Source organism: Panthera pardus, unplaced genomic scaffold, assembly GCF_024362965.1.
Source record: "Panthera pardus isolate Hobbes unplaced genomic scaffold, ASM2436296v1 HiC_scaffold_6, whole genome shotgun sequence".
NCBI lineage: Eukaryota > Metazoa > Chordata > Mammalia > Carnivora > Felidae > Panthera > Panthera pardus.
This window is the reverse complement of record NW_026526991.1, coordinates 53,925,792-53,938,049: the sequence shown is the minus strand read 5'-3', so window position 1 is coordinate 53,938,049 and position 12,258 is coordinate 53,925,792. Positions and strand designations below refer to the sequence as shown.

Genomic DNA, 12,258 nt, shown 5'->3' with positions numbered 1-12,258 from the left:
GTCAGGCTGCTTTCTGCTTCTTCTTGCATTTGGCAGGAAGGGGTTTCCATCTGGGTTCCTTGAGCCCTTGGAAAATTGTTGTTCCTGGCATTTTAAGGCCCGGAATACCAGAGACAACACCCCATGGAGAGGAAAGAACAGACTGAGATATGCACCCAATACAGCAATGGGCCTCTTTACAGAGAAACTTAAACTAGCCCATCTGGCAGGTATCTGAGGCACAAATATTCTTTATTGACTGTGGACACAGCCTAAATCATACAGAGTAAGAAAATAAGAATATAATTTAAGGAAATACAAGTTCCCACAAATTAAATTGATTTCATTCATGCTCCAGTTGCCCTGTTCATTTCTAACATTTTTTACACTGATAACCTCCTTCCCAACTTCTCTGTTCATGCTTGGGCTCACACATTCTCGTAATCTGTTCATTATCTGTATTAGTTATTCATCAAATACTATATACCTTTGGCTGGAATCTGACCAACTTATAAAAAAAAAAGTTTGCTCTCCTAGGAAGAACTTATAAAAGACAAATCTTGACTTCATCATACAATGGCACATGGTATACTCTCCAAAGAGTTTGCCATTAAAACAGAGCTATCTACCCCTTCCTTTCAAAGCCAAGATATGTGGATTCTGAAAATTTCAGCCAAAAAAGAGTATCTTCAAAAACCACAAACTATTTACGGGTAAAGGTGTTATTTATTTATTTGTTTGTTTGTTTCACCTTCAAATTTATGTTCTACAGACTTTTGCCATGTCTTCTATTAGAAAGCATCAACATAATACACAGGTACCAGACATTAACGCGGTCTTTAAAAATGTTTCTGTTTATAAAAATTAAGAAATACTACGTGTGAGAATCTAATATGACATTTTTCCTTCTTTCTTTCCCCTTTGCCAAATCAATCAAATTACAATAGCTACCAGAACAGTATGAGAGAAACCTCATCATCCACAACACACAGAGAGCAAACAGCAAGGCGCTTCCCAAACCAGTATTGCATGTGGAGAGTCAACAAAAGACAGGAAAGAATACAAACTGCCTTCAGTAAGAAACACCAGAGCAAGGGATCTGAGAGCTAACAGTGAACTTAACAATAAGAACTGGGATCCAAAGGAAATCTGAGGGAAAACACAATAAATAGTGAAATCAGAAAGAAAGAAAACTAGCTCGCAAAATAAGGTGCCCCAGACAGACAGGGATACAAAGGTCAAGGTAGCCCATGACCATAATGATGGATTCAGAAAGCAACACTTCTGTAATGTGCTCTTTAAATACTAAGACTGGATCCAAATGATTAAAGTGTGTTTCTCATACTATTTGACCCCAAAATTCAACCTGCTCCCGTGTTGGTTAGATATCAGAGCTAGAAAAATGAGCCAAGATAAGTCAGTTCCTGTGCTGATGTATTGCCATCCAATTAGGCAGCTCTCAGCTCACTGATCAGAAACTAAGATTAAAGGAAAAAAGACACTATAAAGGCTAAAACTTCTGCAATCTTCTATCTCAACCAACTACACGAAAAGATATGCAGAACCAAATTTAGTTTGGGTTATAAATCACTCCAAGTGTTAAAGGGAAAAGAAAACAGATGTTAACATTTAAACATGCTCCTTGTGAATTTTGGTACATTATTATCTAACCGATTAAAAATATTTTTAAATGAAGTGGAAAATGCTGTTATTTTACTGCCTACACCAAACAATTACATCCGATATAAAAAGCTGCTACAGGAATGAAAAGTTTATCGAAGTACAGAATATTATATAGATTTGAGTAAGTATTGTTAGTATAATTGTTATTTGTCCCACTTCATTCTAATTGTTTATGCCTAACTAAATCAGAAAAAAAAAAAAACACTCATCAGGATCAATATATGAATAACTAACACTGTGTGGACTGAGGGATTTGTCTCAATCCAATGGTTATGTAACCGATTACTGCTCTGTTCATTAGAAGATGTTAATACTCCAACACAGTATTTGCAAAATCCCAAGAATTTTAAATTATGCTTTTATTTTTTATTCCTTAGAAAAAAAGTGCATGTAGAAAAACTAAGACAATCTACAAGTTGGGAAAGTAAAATAGTAATAATAATTAGGTCCAGAATTGTAGCATCAAGCCATATCCTCTCCAAACCACAATTTTTTCTTAATATATCAGCCCAACTTATATCCTACAATCACTGTCATGATTCCATTAGATGGTGTAGGTTACATTTTTTAAATGATAGAGCCCTATGTAGTACACATGTATTACTACTACCAATGCTTGGGTAACCAGAGGAAATAAGAAATAATGAAAAATAAATTTAATTCGGTTCTGGGTTGGTTTTATCACAGAATACTGGTAAGTGTCATTAATTCAACTTCCAATATAGATTTTCAAAATTTATTTATCCAAAGTGTTAAGTGGCATATTTTATAAATATCTGTTTAACAGAAAAAACTTAATTTAAAAAGATAATTAATAAACTATTTTCCTTCCTTGAGGTACACATACCCACAAATGTGAAGCAAATTGTCCTTTTGCTATGTGAGATTTTCAAAAACATCAATAAATAATAACCTATTAGTACCGCCTTAGCCTACTGTCATTGAAGAATAATATAGTGCTGTGAAATAAGTCAGAGAAAGACAAATACCGTATGATTTCACTTGTAGGTAGAATCTCAACACAAAACAAAAACAGACTCATAAATATGAAGAACAAACTGGGGGTTGCCAGAGGGAAAGAGGTAAGGGGAAAGGTGAAATAGATAAAAGGGATTAAGAGGTATAAACTCTCAGTTATTAAGTAAATAGTCATAGGGATGAAAAGCACAGCAAAGGGAAAATAGTGAAAAAGATTGTAATAACGTCATACGGTGACAGATGGTGACTACATTTGCCATGGTGAGTGCTGCGTAATGTAGAGAATTGGAGAGTCATTATGTTACACACCTGCAACTAATATTATATGTCAACTACTACTCAATTAAATTTTTTTAAAGAATAATATAGTTCTGGATTCCCCAGAATACTAGGATGTGCCCAGGTAGAGGTTAAAATGGAGCTAGTATAACTGTTTCCTCACTCTGAAAGTTCCTGAATAGAACCTCTTCCCAAGTCCTTGATCTGTGGGTCTCCAAAATTTTACAAGGGAAAAATAAATAAATAAAATAAACACAACCACACAAATTCCTGCTTCAAAGTAAACACTGTGTGATCATAATGTGATTTCTGAAGCATATTTTTTTAAAAATAATTCTTCTTTTGGTGATTGCTTCCAACCAAGGAAATTATCTCCCCAATATATGCAGTAGATAGTTTTGGTAAAAGCAGATATAAGACAGTAAGAATACCCAAAAGATTCTGGCAACTTAAACTTTCACTTAGCAGCTAACTTTTCTCTGGTTACATTTCCCAAATTTCTGAATCTTCACTTGTTGTCAGTTACCCCTTTATTGACAGCTCAACCTCTGATCATAATGCTGTTATATCAAATTCATTATTACTTTTGCCCCCATTCTTATTATTATAAACAAGCCTTATTAGGAGTAAATTATACCAAGTGTCCAAATAGCTGAATTAATAAAATGGAGAGCTAAATCATTTCGCACAACCTAAGATGTAAACCCAGTTATCATAATAGAGTTCTCTCATAGTAAGGGACAACACCCACTTAAAGTGTGTGAATATTACAGCTGAGTACTATGTACTATATACACAGAGCAAGGAAGGGTATCTATCACCAAAGATGTGATAACAGACAAAACCACATTAAGAGGCTGACTAGTCACACAGTTGCTCATATTACCAAGAAACTATCGCTAGAAATATATCAAGATGGTGAAAATTGCATTTTACAAAGTCCTCTCAAGGACAGGCTAAATAAGAGACTACTTCAGTGAAGTCTCATGAGGCAGAGTATATCCTCCTCTGGACGTATCCAAGTAGCTCCAGTGACGTGCTGCTTAGGGAAGCAGACGGGAGTTACTGAGCAAGCCACCAGCAGCCGTACTCAAACCGCTGCACCCTCATGGCAGCCTTCTAAATCAATGTGGAAGAATAGAGAGAACTTTTCCAGAAGGGGCACCAAATTATTGCCCTAGGAGGGCAGCCAGATGTCACCTAACCCAATCCGATTTTCATTTTAGATGGTGCACTCTGGCAGCACTACGGATTGGAGGGGAGACACTTAAGCGTCTTCTTGCAACCACCCAGACAAGAAGTACCTAGCACCTAACTCAATCTGTGGTAGTGAGGATGGAAAGGAATGAGACTATGTCCTCTGGCCTTCCTGAGAGGTGCATGAGTTTGGATGAGGTCTTAAGGAGAACAAGCAGAAAATGATGAGAGCAGGGGTGCCTGGGTGGTTCAGTTGGTTTAAGCGCCCAATTTTGGCTCAGGTTATAATCTTCCAGTTCATGAGCTCGAGCCCTACATCGGGCTCACTGCTGTCAGCAGAGCCTGCTTCAGATCCTCTCTCCTACTCCCTCTTTGGCCCTCTACTGCTCATGCTCCCGGTCTCTCTCAATAAAAATAAACATTTTTTAAAAAGAAAGAAAAGAAAATGATGAGAGCAAAGAAGGTACTTAACTAACACAGTTTCATGTGAATAATGGGCAAAGAAGCCAAACAACACTGAGTTCAGGAGGAAGTGGGAGAATATGAAGAAGAAATTAATCTAAACCCCTTTTCTATGAAGACTATCAAAGAATATCTTAAATTTCATAAATAGCTTTGAAACAAAGTCAACAGATATAGGATAAGTAAGATATGAAAACCAGATCTCCAACATAAAGTAAATTTATGTACATTATGTCAATATGCTATTAACTTTTTTGAGTGGCATCTTAGCAACACAGAGAAAGAGTAAGTCAGACTCTTACCAGGTAATTGGACGATAGAGGCACACTGCTGTACCTAGCACACAAACAGGATGGACACGGTTCTGCAGGGAAGCAGTGTTACCAGTTGCCTATAAAAGAAAGAGGCTTCTCAAGCCTTCCAAGCAGCTACTTGAATATCAAAACTGGATCATTTAGTTAGGTGTGAACTATCATCAGGAAAGGTGCAGATTCACAAAACCAGATCAGTGTTGGCTAGGACAATTACACAGTGCTGGCTCATGTCGGTATACACCAAAAATTCTCAAAGCCATCTCTTCCCTGTACCTTTAGGAGAGTTCACTCATTTGAAAACAGCATAATGAAATGCCTTTACTTGTCACCACTACTGAATGGCAAAGGAAATGCCTAGAACCATTCTGTCCAACCTTCCTGAGACACAAATTTTGCAAACTACAGTTGCCTCTCCCACCAAGATACAAAGAATAACACTTTGTTACAAACTTTCCACAATTTCATATCTACCCGTGTATGTAAAACAAATAATCACATTCATACTTCTTAGTTAATAACATGAAACACCTCCACATAATTTCTAATAACCTTGCAGTAAATCCCTACAACAAAGAGCCAAAGTTACTTTAAAGGGCTGTGTGCTAGAACCAGCTAGCGCTCCTGAGAGTTAATTTTGTGTATTTCTTTCCAACTCCATTTTCAGTAATGTCAAGTCAGTAGCTTAAATCAGCCATGGTGGGAGTATTTACACCACAGAAGCTGGAAAACACTACAAATCAGAGTTTTTGTCACCTTATAGAGAGCAGTTGTTAAACCTTTACCAACCCACCACTACTCTAGGCACCCTTTAAAAGCTGACTTGGATCCCCTCCCATCTCTCAGTTTAGAAGAGTTCTCCAGGATTTCCAAAATGCCAACATTTCCCAGTCTGAAAATTCACTCTCTCTGAGGGAACATACCTTAATAGCATCCTTACTGTTGCTAAATTATACCAGAGGGGAAAAAAAAATACTTTTTTGCTAAATCAGCTCTTGGTATTGCTCTAATATTTCAATTCTGTGCTGCCTGACAGCTAGGAGTCTAATTACCGCTCTTCCATTCATCCATTCAGCAATCCTTGACTATTCAGACCTTCAACCCAGCAAGGCATTACAGATTACTCCTTACTCCTCCTCCTCTTGCCTGCTTCCCGTGAAAGGACTTCATCGGAATCCAGAAGCAAATGCCTATTTTCGTGTGTGATGAGGAATGCCAGTCACCGTACTAATAACTTGCTTCGCAGGTATATACTCCATGCTGTATGCCAGGCGCAAAAGAGGAATCAAGCACAATCCCTTCTTACAGAGATCAAGTGTGGCAAACAGACGTCCCCCATTGTATTTTAAGTAAGAGTAGGAACAGTGAAAGTAACTGCTTCTCCATTGTATTTTAACTAAAAGCAAGAAGAGTAAGAATACTTTGGAATTCAAGGAGGACTTTTTAAATATGCAATTTCTCATTACATGGATACTTCGATTCAACACAATTTATTGACTCAGGGACTACAGTGAGTGACTTACTGTGCGTACCTGTCACCTATCCATGAGGAGATAGAAACAGGAGGAGAAGCAAACATGCAGTCAAGTTATACTACACTATGAGCCATGTGTCAGACGCCATTCAGCCCTAAGATACACTTTAGTCCTTAGAACTGTATCATACATAGCCAGAAAAAAAAATGTTTAAATGAATTAAATTTAAAAAGTATTAAATAACACCAAAATATAAAGAAGCTGGCATGCTTTCCAAAATGTTTCTCTGCCAACCTTCAAAAAAATAAACCAATTATTCTAAAACTTCTCTTTCAACCACTAGATGCATTTTATAAGGTTAATGGTTGTCATGTAACGTGAAACTTACAGACGTCACACATTGGTGTCACAGGCTGCTACTAATTCAGAGGAATATTTAATTGATATCTTGTAAAGTGTCCTACAAATGAGAAAAGTAATCTGTACTAACTCCCATTAACAAAATATCAAATGCAGTAAGTAAAATAAAAAGCTATTTTGGCATTCCAATTTTCATTAAGTCATGATCAAGATCTCCAAATGAGAATTAAATTTCCATACAAAATAAAAATTCATTTTACCCCAAGGAATATAAATCTATTCTTAAAATAATTGAATTATAGTAATAAAATACAAATTTTTCCAAAGGTATGAACATATCTTTTCATATGATGAAGTAATTTACTCAATGTGACATTCTAAGATAATTTCATTCCAAACCACACTACTCAAGTTGTGTGATATGACATCAGTTTATATGTATACCTACAATACCTTGAAGGGAACTTGCAAATAATTTTCATATATAATTTAGACCAGGAGTCAGCAAGTATTTTCTATAAAGGATCCTGTAGTAAATATTTTAGGCTTCACAGTCTATATGGTCTCGGGCAGCTACTAACACTGCCCTTGCAGTATGTAAGCAGCCATAAAGAATGTATGAACTAACAAATATGCCAAGCCCCAATAAAACCTTATTCACAACAACAGTGGGTCACAAGTGACCTGCAGGCCATAGTTTGCCAACCCCAATTTCAATTTTTTTTAATGTTTATTTATTTTTGAGAGAGAGGGACATACGGTGTGAAATAGGCTCTGCACTGTCAGCGTGGAGCCCGACGTGGGGTTCAAACTCACAAACCATGAGATCATGGCCTGAGCTGAAGTTGGAAGTTCAACCAACTGAGCCACCCAGGTGCCCCGCCCCCCAAATTTCAACTTTGAAAACTGAGATGACATCTTCATAGTGCAACCGGCAACCCAAGAGTTAACAGGGCAGAACAGTGCCTCTGCATCTCTTATCAAAATCTTGTTCGTTCTCAGAGTGCTGATGCCACCGTTTCTATAATATTCCTGCCTGACACTGTCATAACTGAGCGTTAATTTAGTTATTCTGCAGGAACTCGAGGTTTCATCAAGCAGCCAGCCAGAACCAATTACGACCACTGACCTCCTCTTTGAACACAACAAAATGAAATTAACACGCCCCCCCCCCCATTAGCAATTTCTTTTTATCTGATTTTGAGCCTAGTAGTTCCTCTCTCCTTTACCCAGACCCTTTTTTCTTGACTTTAAAAATCCCTGACTCTCCTTGGGGGAGGTGGGGACCAAGTTGAGGCTTGCCCTTTCCTGCCCTCATCTGGCTGCCTCTCAGACTTTCCTTGCACACAGTCCATGTCTCAGAGATGGGCTTTGCTGCAACTGGGGCACACAAACTTGGGTTCAGTTACAACAAGTACCTCTGAGATTTACCAGTATATCCTTCTCCTTTTACCTTCTCTTCATTCTGGATAGACTGTCTTAGCATGTATGGTCTAAGCAATTGGCGATTAGATACTTTTGCATATTAATATTTTATTTTAACACGTCCTCTGCCTACACATTTCATCAGTCCTCTAGCACCTAGCACTGAATAAGCTACTCGTAGGTCCTCAGTGTAGCCAGTTGATTCTGTTGGTGCCACTAAAATGAAATAAAGCTGCTCTGCCTCAATTCTAACTGTTCCAGAACATCAGGGTCTGACTCAGCAAAACCATGGAATAGTAGGATTTAAGAGAACTGGCAGATTTGGTGAGTATTAGTCACAAAGGAGGATTGTATCCAAGCATGATGTTTATTACTTGCTAAATAGGGAGTACAGATTCAAAATATTAAGATAATTTTTTAAAGTTAATCATTTGAATTTTTTTTTAAGTTTACTGAGCAATTTTACTCAGTTCATTCGAAAAAACTGAGCAATTGAAACTTACTTTGTTGGTATTATGGATACCTTGCTTTATTGAATATTTTTAGTAAACAAGTATTTCAAACAGGGTCATACTAAGTAGCAATGAGCATCCTAGATGAACACTGGCTTGCTTAAGAAGTAAAAAGTGGGGCGCCTATGTGGCTCAGTTGGTTAAGCATCTGACTCTTCATTTCAGCTCAGGTTGTGGGATCGAGTCCCTTGTCATGCTCTGTGCTGGGCATGGAACCTGCTTGAGATTCTCTCTCTCCCTCTCCCTTTGCCCCTCCCCCCCCACATACACTTTCTTTCTCTCTCAAAAAAAGAAAAGACACAGAGAGAAAGAGAAGTAAAAAGTGATGGGGAGAAATGTTGAAAGGCTAGTGATTTCTTTTATTGCACAGAAATTTCTGAATTGAGCAAAGGGCCAAAACATCACAACGATCCACAATTTAATCTCCTGGAACCATTAGACCAATTATTGATGGTGCCATAAAGACTTCCAAAATGAGAGTTAATTTCTTGTCCTCCACATCAAAATCATGAATGCATATAAAAAGCAAGCAGTACATTTTACCTAAGCAATAATTTTTCCTTTCCCTAAGTTTCATATAAATTACAACAACCCAGATTAATATTTTTTAGGACATTTTGAAAATGTAGATTTCTTTGGTCAGTATACGATGCCTCTCTAAACACATATATTTAATCTTCTGGTATATTTTTCAGGATATTCTTAGTTATCCTTTCACTGTGAGTTTGAAAGATCTTCATAGAAAAAGACCCTCTACTGTAGAGTGAAACACGCAGAGCATACAAGATTCTAATATAAGTATTACAAACAATTAACCAACTTTGAAATAAAAATCAATAAGCAAACTAAAAATTTTGTAGTTTAAGCTATTTGGTATGATCCTATCTGAAATACTTATTTACTGAAAATATTATTTCAGCATAAAATAAAGCAAAACATCCATAATACCAACAAAATAGGTTTCAGTAACTCAGTGTATCAGAAAAATGTTAAGGGGGACTCCCTTTTTCCACTGCTTTGCAAGTTGAGAAGCTGTACCACACGACAGAATGTGACTCCCTAACACAAAGTCTGACTCATGCTTAGTAACTGAGAGACTCTGGGCATGTTACTTAACCTCTCACGTGGTCTCAGTTTGCTGTGCTGAAAAATGGCATAATTAATAATATACGAGCCTATCTCACAGGGTTGATGTGAGATAGTTATCTGTAACCTACTATAAAACAGAGCTTAAAACATAGAAAATGTTGAATATTAGCCATTAGGCGTATGTTGTTTTGTCTGGGTTCTATATCATTTGCTACAACTTAACCTCACAAATGACAAACAAGAGACTATTATGTAGAGCTGCATAGAAAGGAAAATTGAGGTTGAGCAGTTTGGACAGGAGAAACACACCAGACAGAGCACAACTCAATGGATATGATACAGCTGTGTGCTTCTGGTGAAGTCAGTGGCTGCCAGGTGGGTCCCCTGCACTACAGGCACGATGCTGAAGCAATGTCCTTGGCCAACCACATCAAGTAGATCAGAAACCCAAAAAGCAAAAGTACATCCAGTGACAGATTCTGTGGTTAACAACTATAAATCAAATATAGAAAGCGTGTCTGCGTGCACACAAACTCAAATATGGGCATGATATTAAAAGGTTCCTGTTTTGCCTTTTCAGTCCCTTCACCATCAGTGCCTTAGATTTAACATGAAGACTTGCCCACTGTGTTTTTCACAAAGCAACGTTTCAGAAATAAAGTTCCAGAACACTTAACCTAAGTCTCAGACCATGCAAAATCGGGAGTTCGCCAAACCGTCGTCAGCCTGAGGAAATGCACACATGCTACCAGACGCTTGAAGCTTTAGCCCACTGAATCTTATTAAAAAAGAAAGGGAAGATGTATTTTACTGCGAATTGCATTTTAAAGCAAAGGCAATATAATGGTACTTCTGGAATCTCATAAACTTTGAGTAAAAACGGAGCAGTTCACACTTAATGCTTTGTTTTATAAAGCTCTTCCAGATACCTGAAGTGTGAAAGCTGCTACTTTACATAAAACAACATTCTATTCCATACAGCTGTGTTCTAAATATATAACACTTGGGTACATTTCATGGCATTTTAAAATACCTTGTTTTGTATTCTGGAGCTGCATTTATTTTATTGATGTCAGAACCAAAGAATTATAAAATGGTGTCACAATTTAAAACGTGGAAACATTAGGATTTCAACACAGAATCTTCTTTTTAAAATAGTATTTTTATCTTCTAAATATAATTAAGAAACAACTTAATCTCATACATATAATGGGTTTTTCTAGATCACAGCAGCAGTTAGTAATTAACCCATTTATTTCAGAATTTTAAAAATGCCTGTAACAGAAGGGAACCTCCTCTCCATCTAATTTTCCACATACAATTTAGTCAACTTACTACAATGGTAACTATAGGTATTTCCACATTCAGTTACCATGGGCATTAATTCCAAACTTCACAGCAGAATTAAACTCATCCAAGATGACTATGTGTTCTGCAGGTTACAATTACTATGCTGCCACCATTTCAATGGCAAACTAGAAAGATTCAAAGAAAAATGATTTCAAGTGACTATATCTAAATAATCTGTAGTAATAGAGATCAACAGCTATCTAAAGAAAAATGAGCAATCTAATTATATTTTAAATAGTATTTTTCAGACTGCAGGTTGTGACCTATTAGTATGCCTCCAAATAATTTAGTGGTTTACAACCTGCATTGTTTTAGCTAAATGACAGAACAGAATAAAACAAAAACATGAGAAATATTAAAGTATATCATAAGACTATCTTTTCATGAAACATTTTTTAATTATGTATTTCTGTGCATGTTGAATTGCAGTTACAACCTATTTCTTATTATAAGTCACTGTCAAAAAACTTTAAAAGAGAGAACTATTACACATAAATATAAATATAAAAGTAAAATGTAAAACTCTTCACTACTGCTTACAATTGATCTATGTAGTTCACTTCCCACGCAAATCCAAGAAAGCAATATATACTTACACAATATCTGAAGTTCTAACAAATACAGTAAAATGATTCTCTGCATTAAAGACCATATTTTCATTCCTGATGTTATGACTTCTAAAAACTGGAAATACAACTTTTCTCTTTTTATTGCTCTATCCACCTCTTCTAACTCCTTTTTTGGGAGAGTGAGGGTGGGGGAGATAATATGAAGTTGAGTACCACAAAACCAACTACACAGTGGTTAGTTGCTAGCTTTCCGGAAGCTTAAAACATTCTCTCTTGGAAAGTAATTAAATTATGTTATTCTGAAAAAAAGAAAAATCTCTTCTTCAGCTCAGCAATATGCTATTGTAGTAGCCGATATTCCCTCTAATTTTCACAAATGTGTATAGGTATCATGCTATAAACATAACTGACCACAATGTCTGAATCTAACTTAGAAAAGTTAACCTGATATATATAAACAGCAGCGTGGCATATAATAATAAATTAGTAGTAGCAGTAGGAGCACGTGGTCTAACCAGTCACTGAAAGGGTATCAGCAGAAAACAGTTGTCCTGAACTTCCCAGAACCTGGGTTTTGTGGGCCACAGGC

The 12,258-nt window shown here is 36.7% G+C and overlaps 1 protein-coding gene across 4 annotated transcripts in view; it reads right to left on the bottom strand.

The window, feature by feature from the left end:
- TAFA2 (TAFA chemokine like family member 2) overlaps positions 1-12,258 on the bottom strand; it is a 480,159-nt gene that overhangs the window by 339,587 nt on the left and 128,314 nt on the right. The window contains exon 2 of one of the 4 annotated variants that reach the window (XM_053895994.1): positions 4,881-4,969. The exons of the other annotated variants lie outside the window; for them this stretch is intronic. The gene's annotated coding sequence lies outside the window, so the exon portion shown is untranslated. The remainder of the gene's footprint in view (positions 1-4,880; positions 4,970-12,258) is intronic. 4 annotated transcript variants of the gene reach the window in all.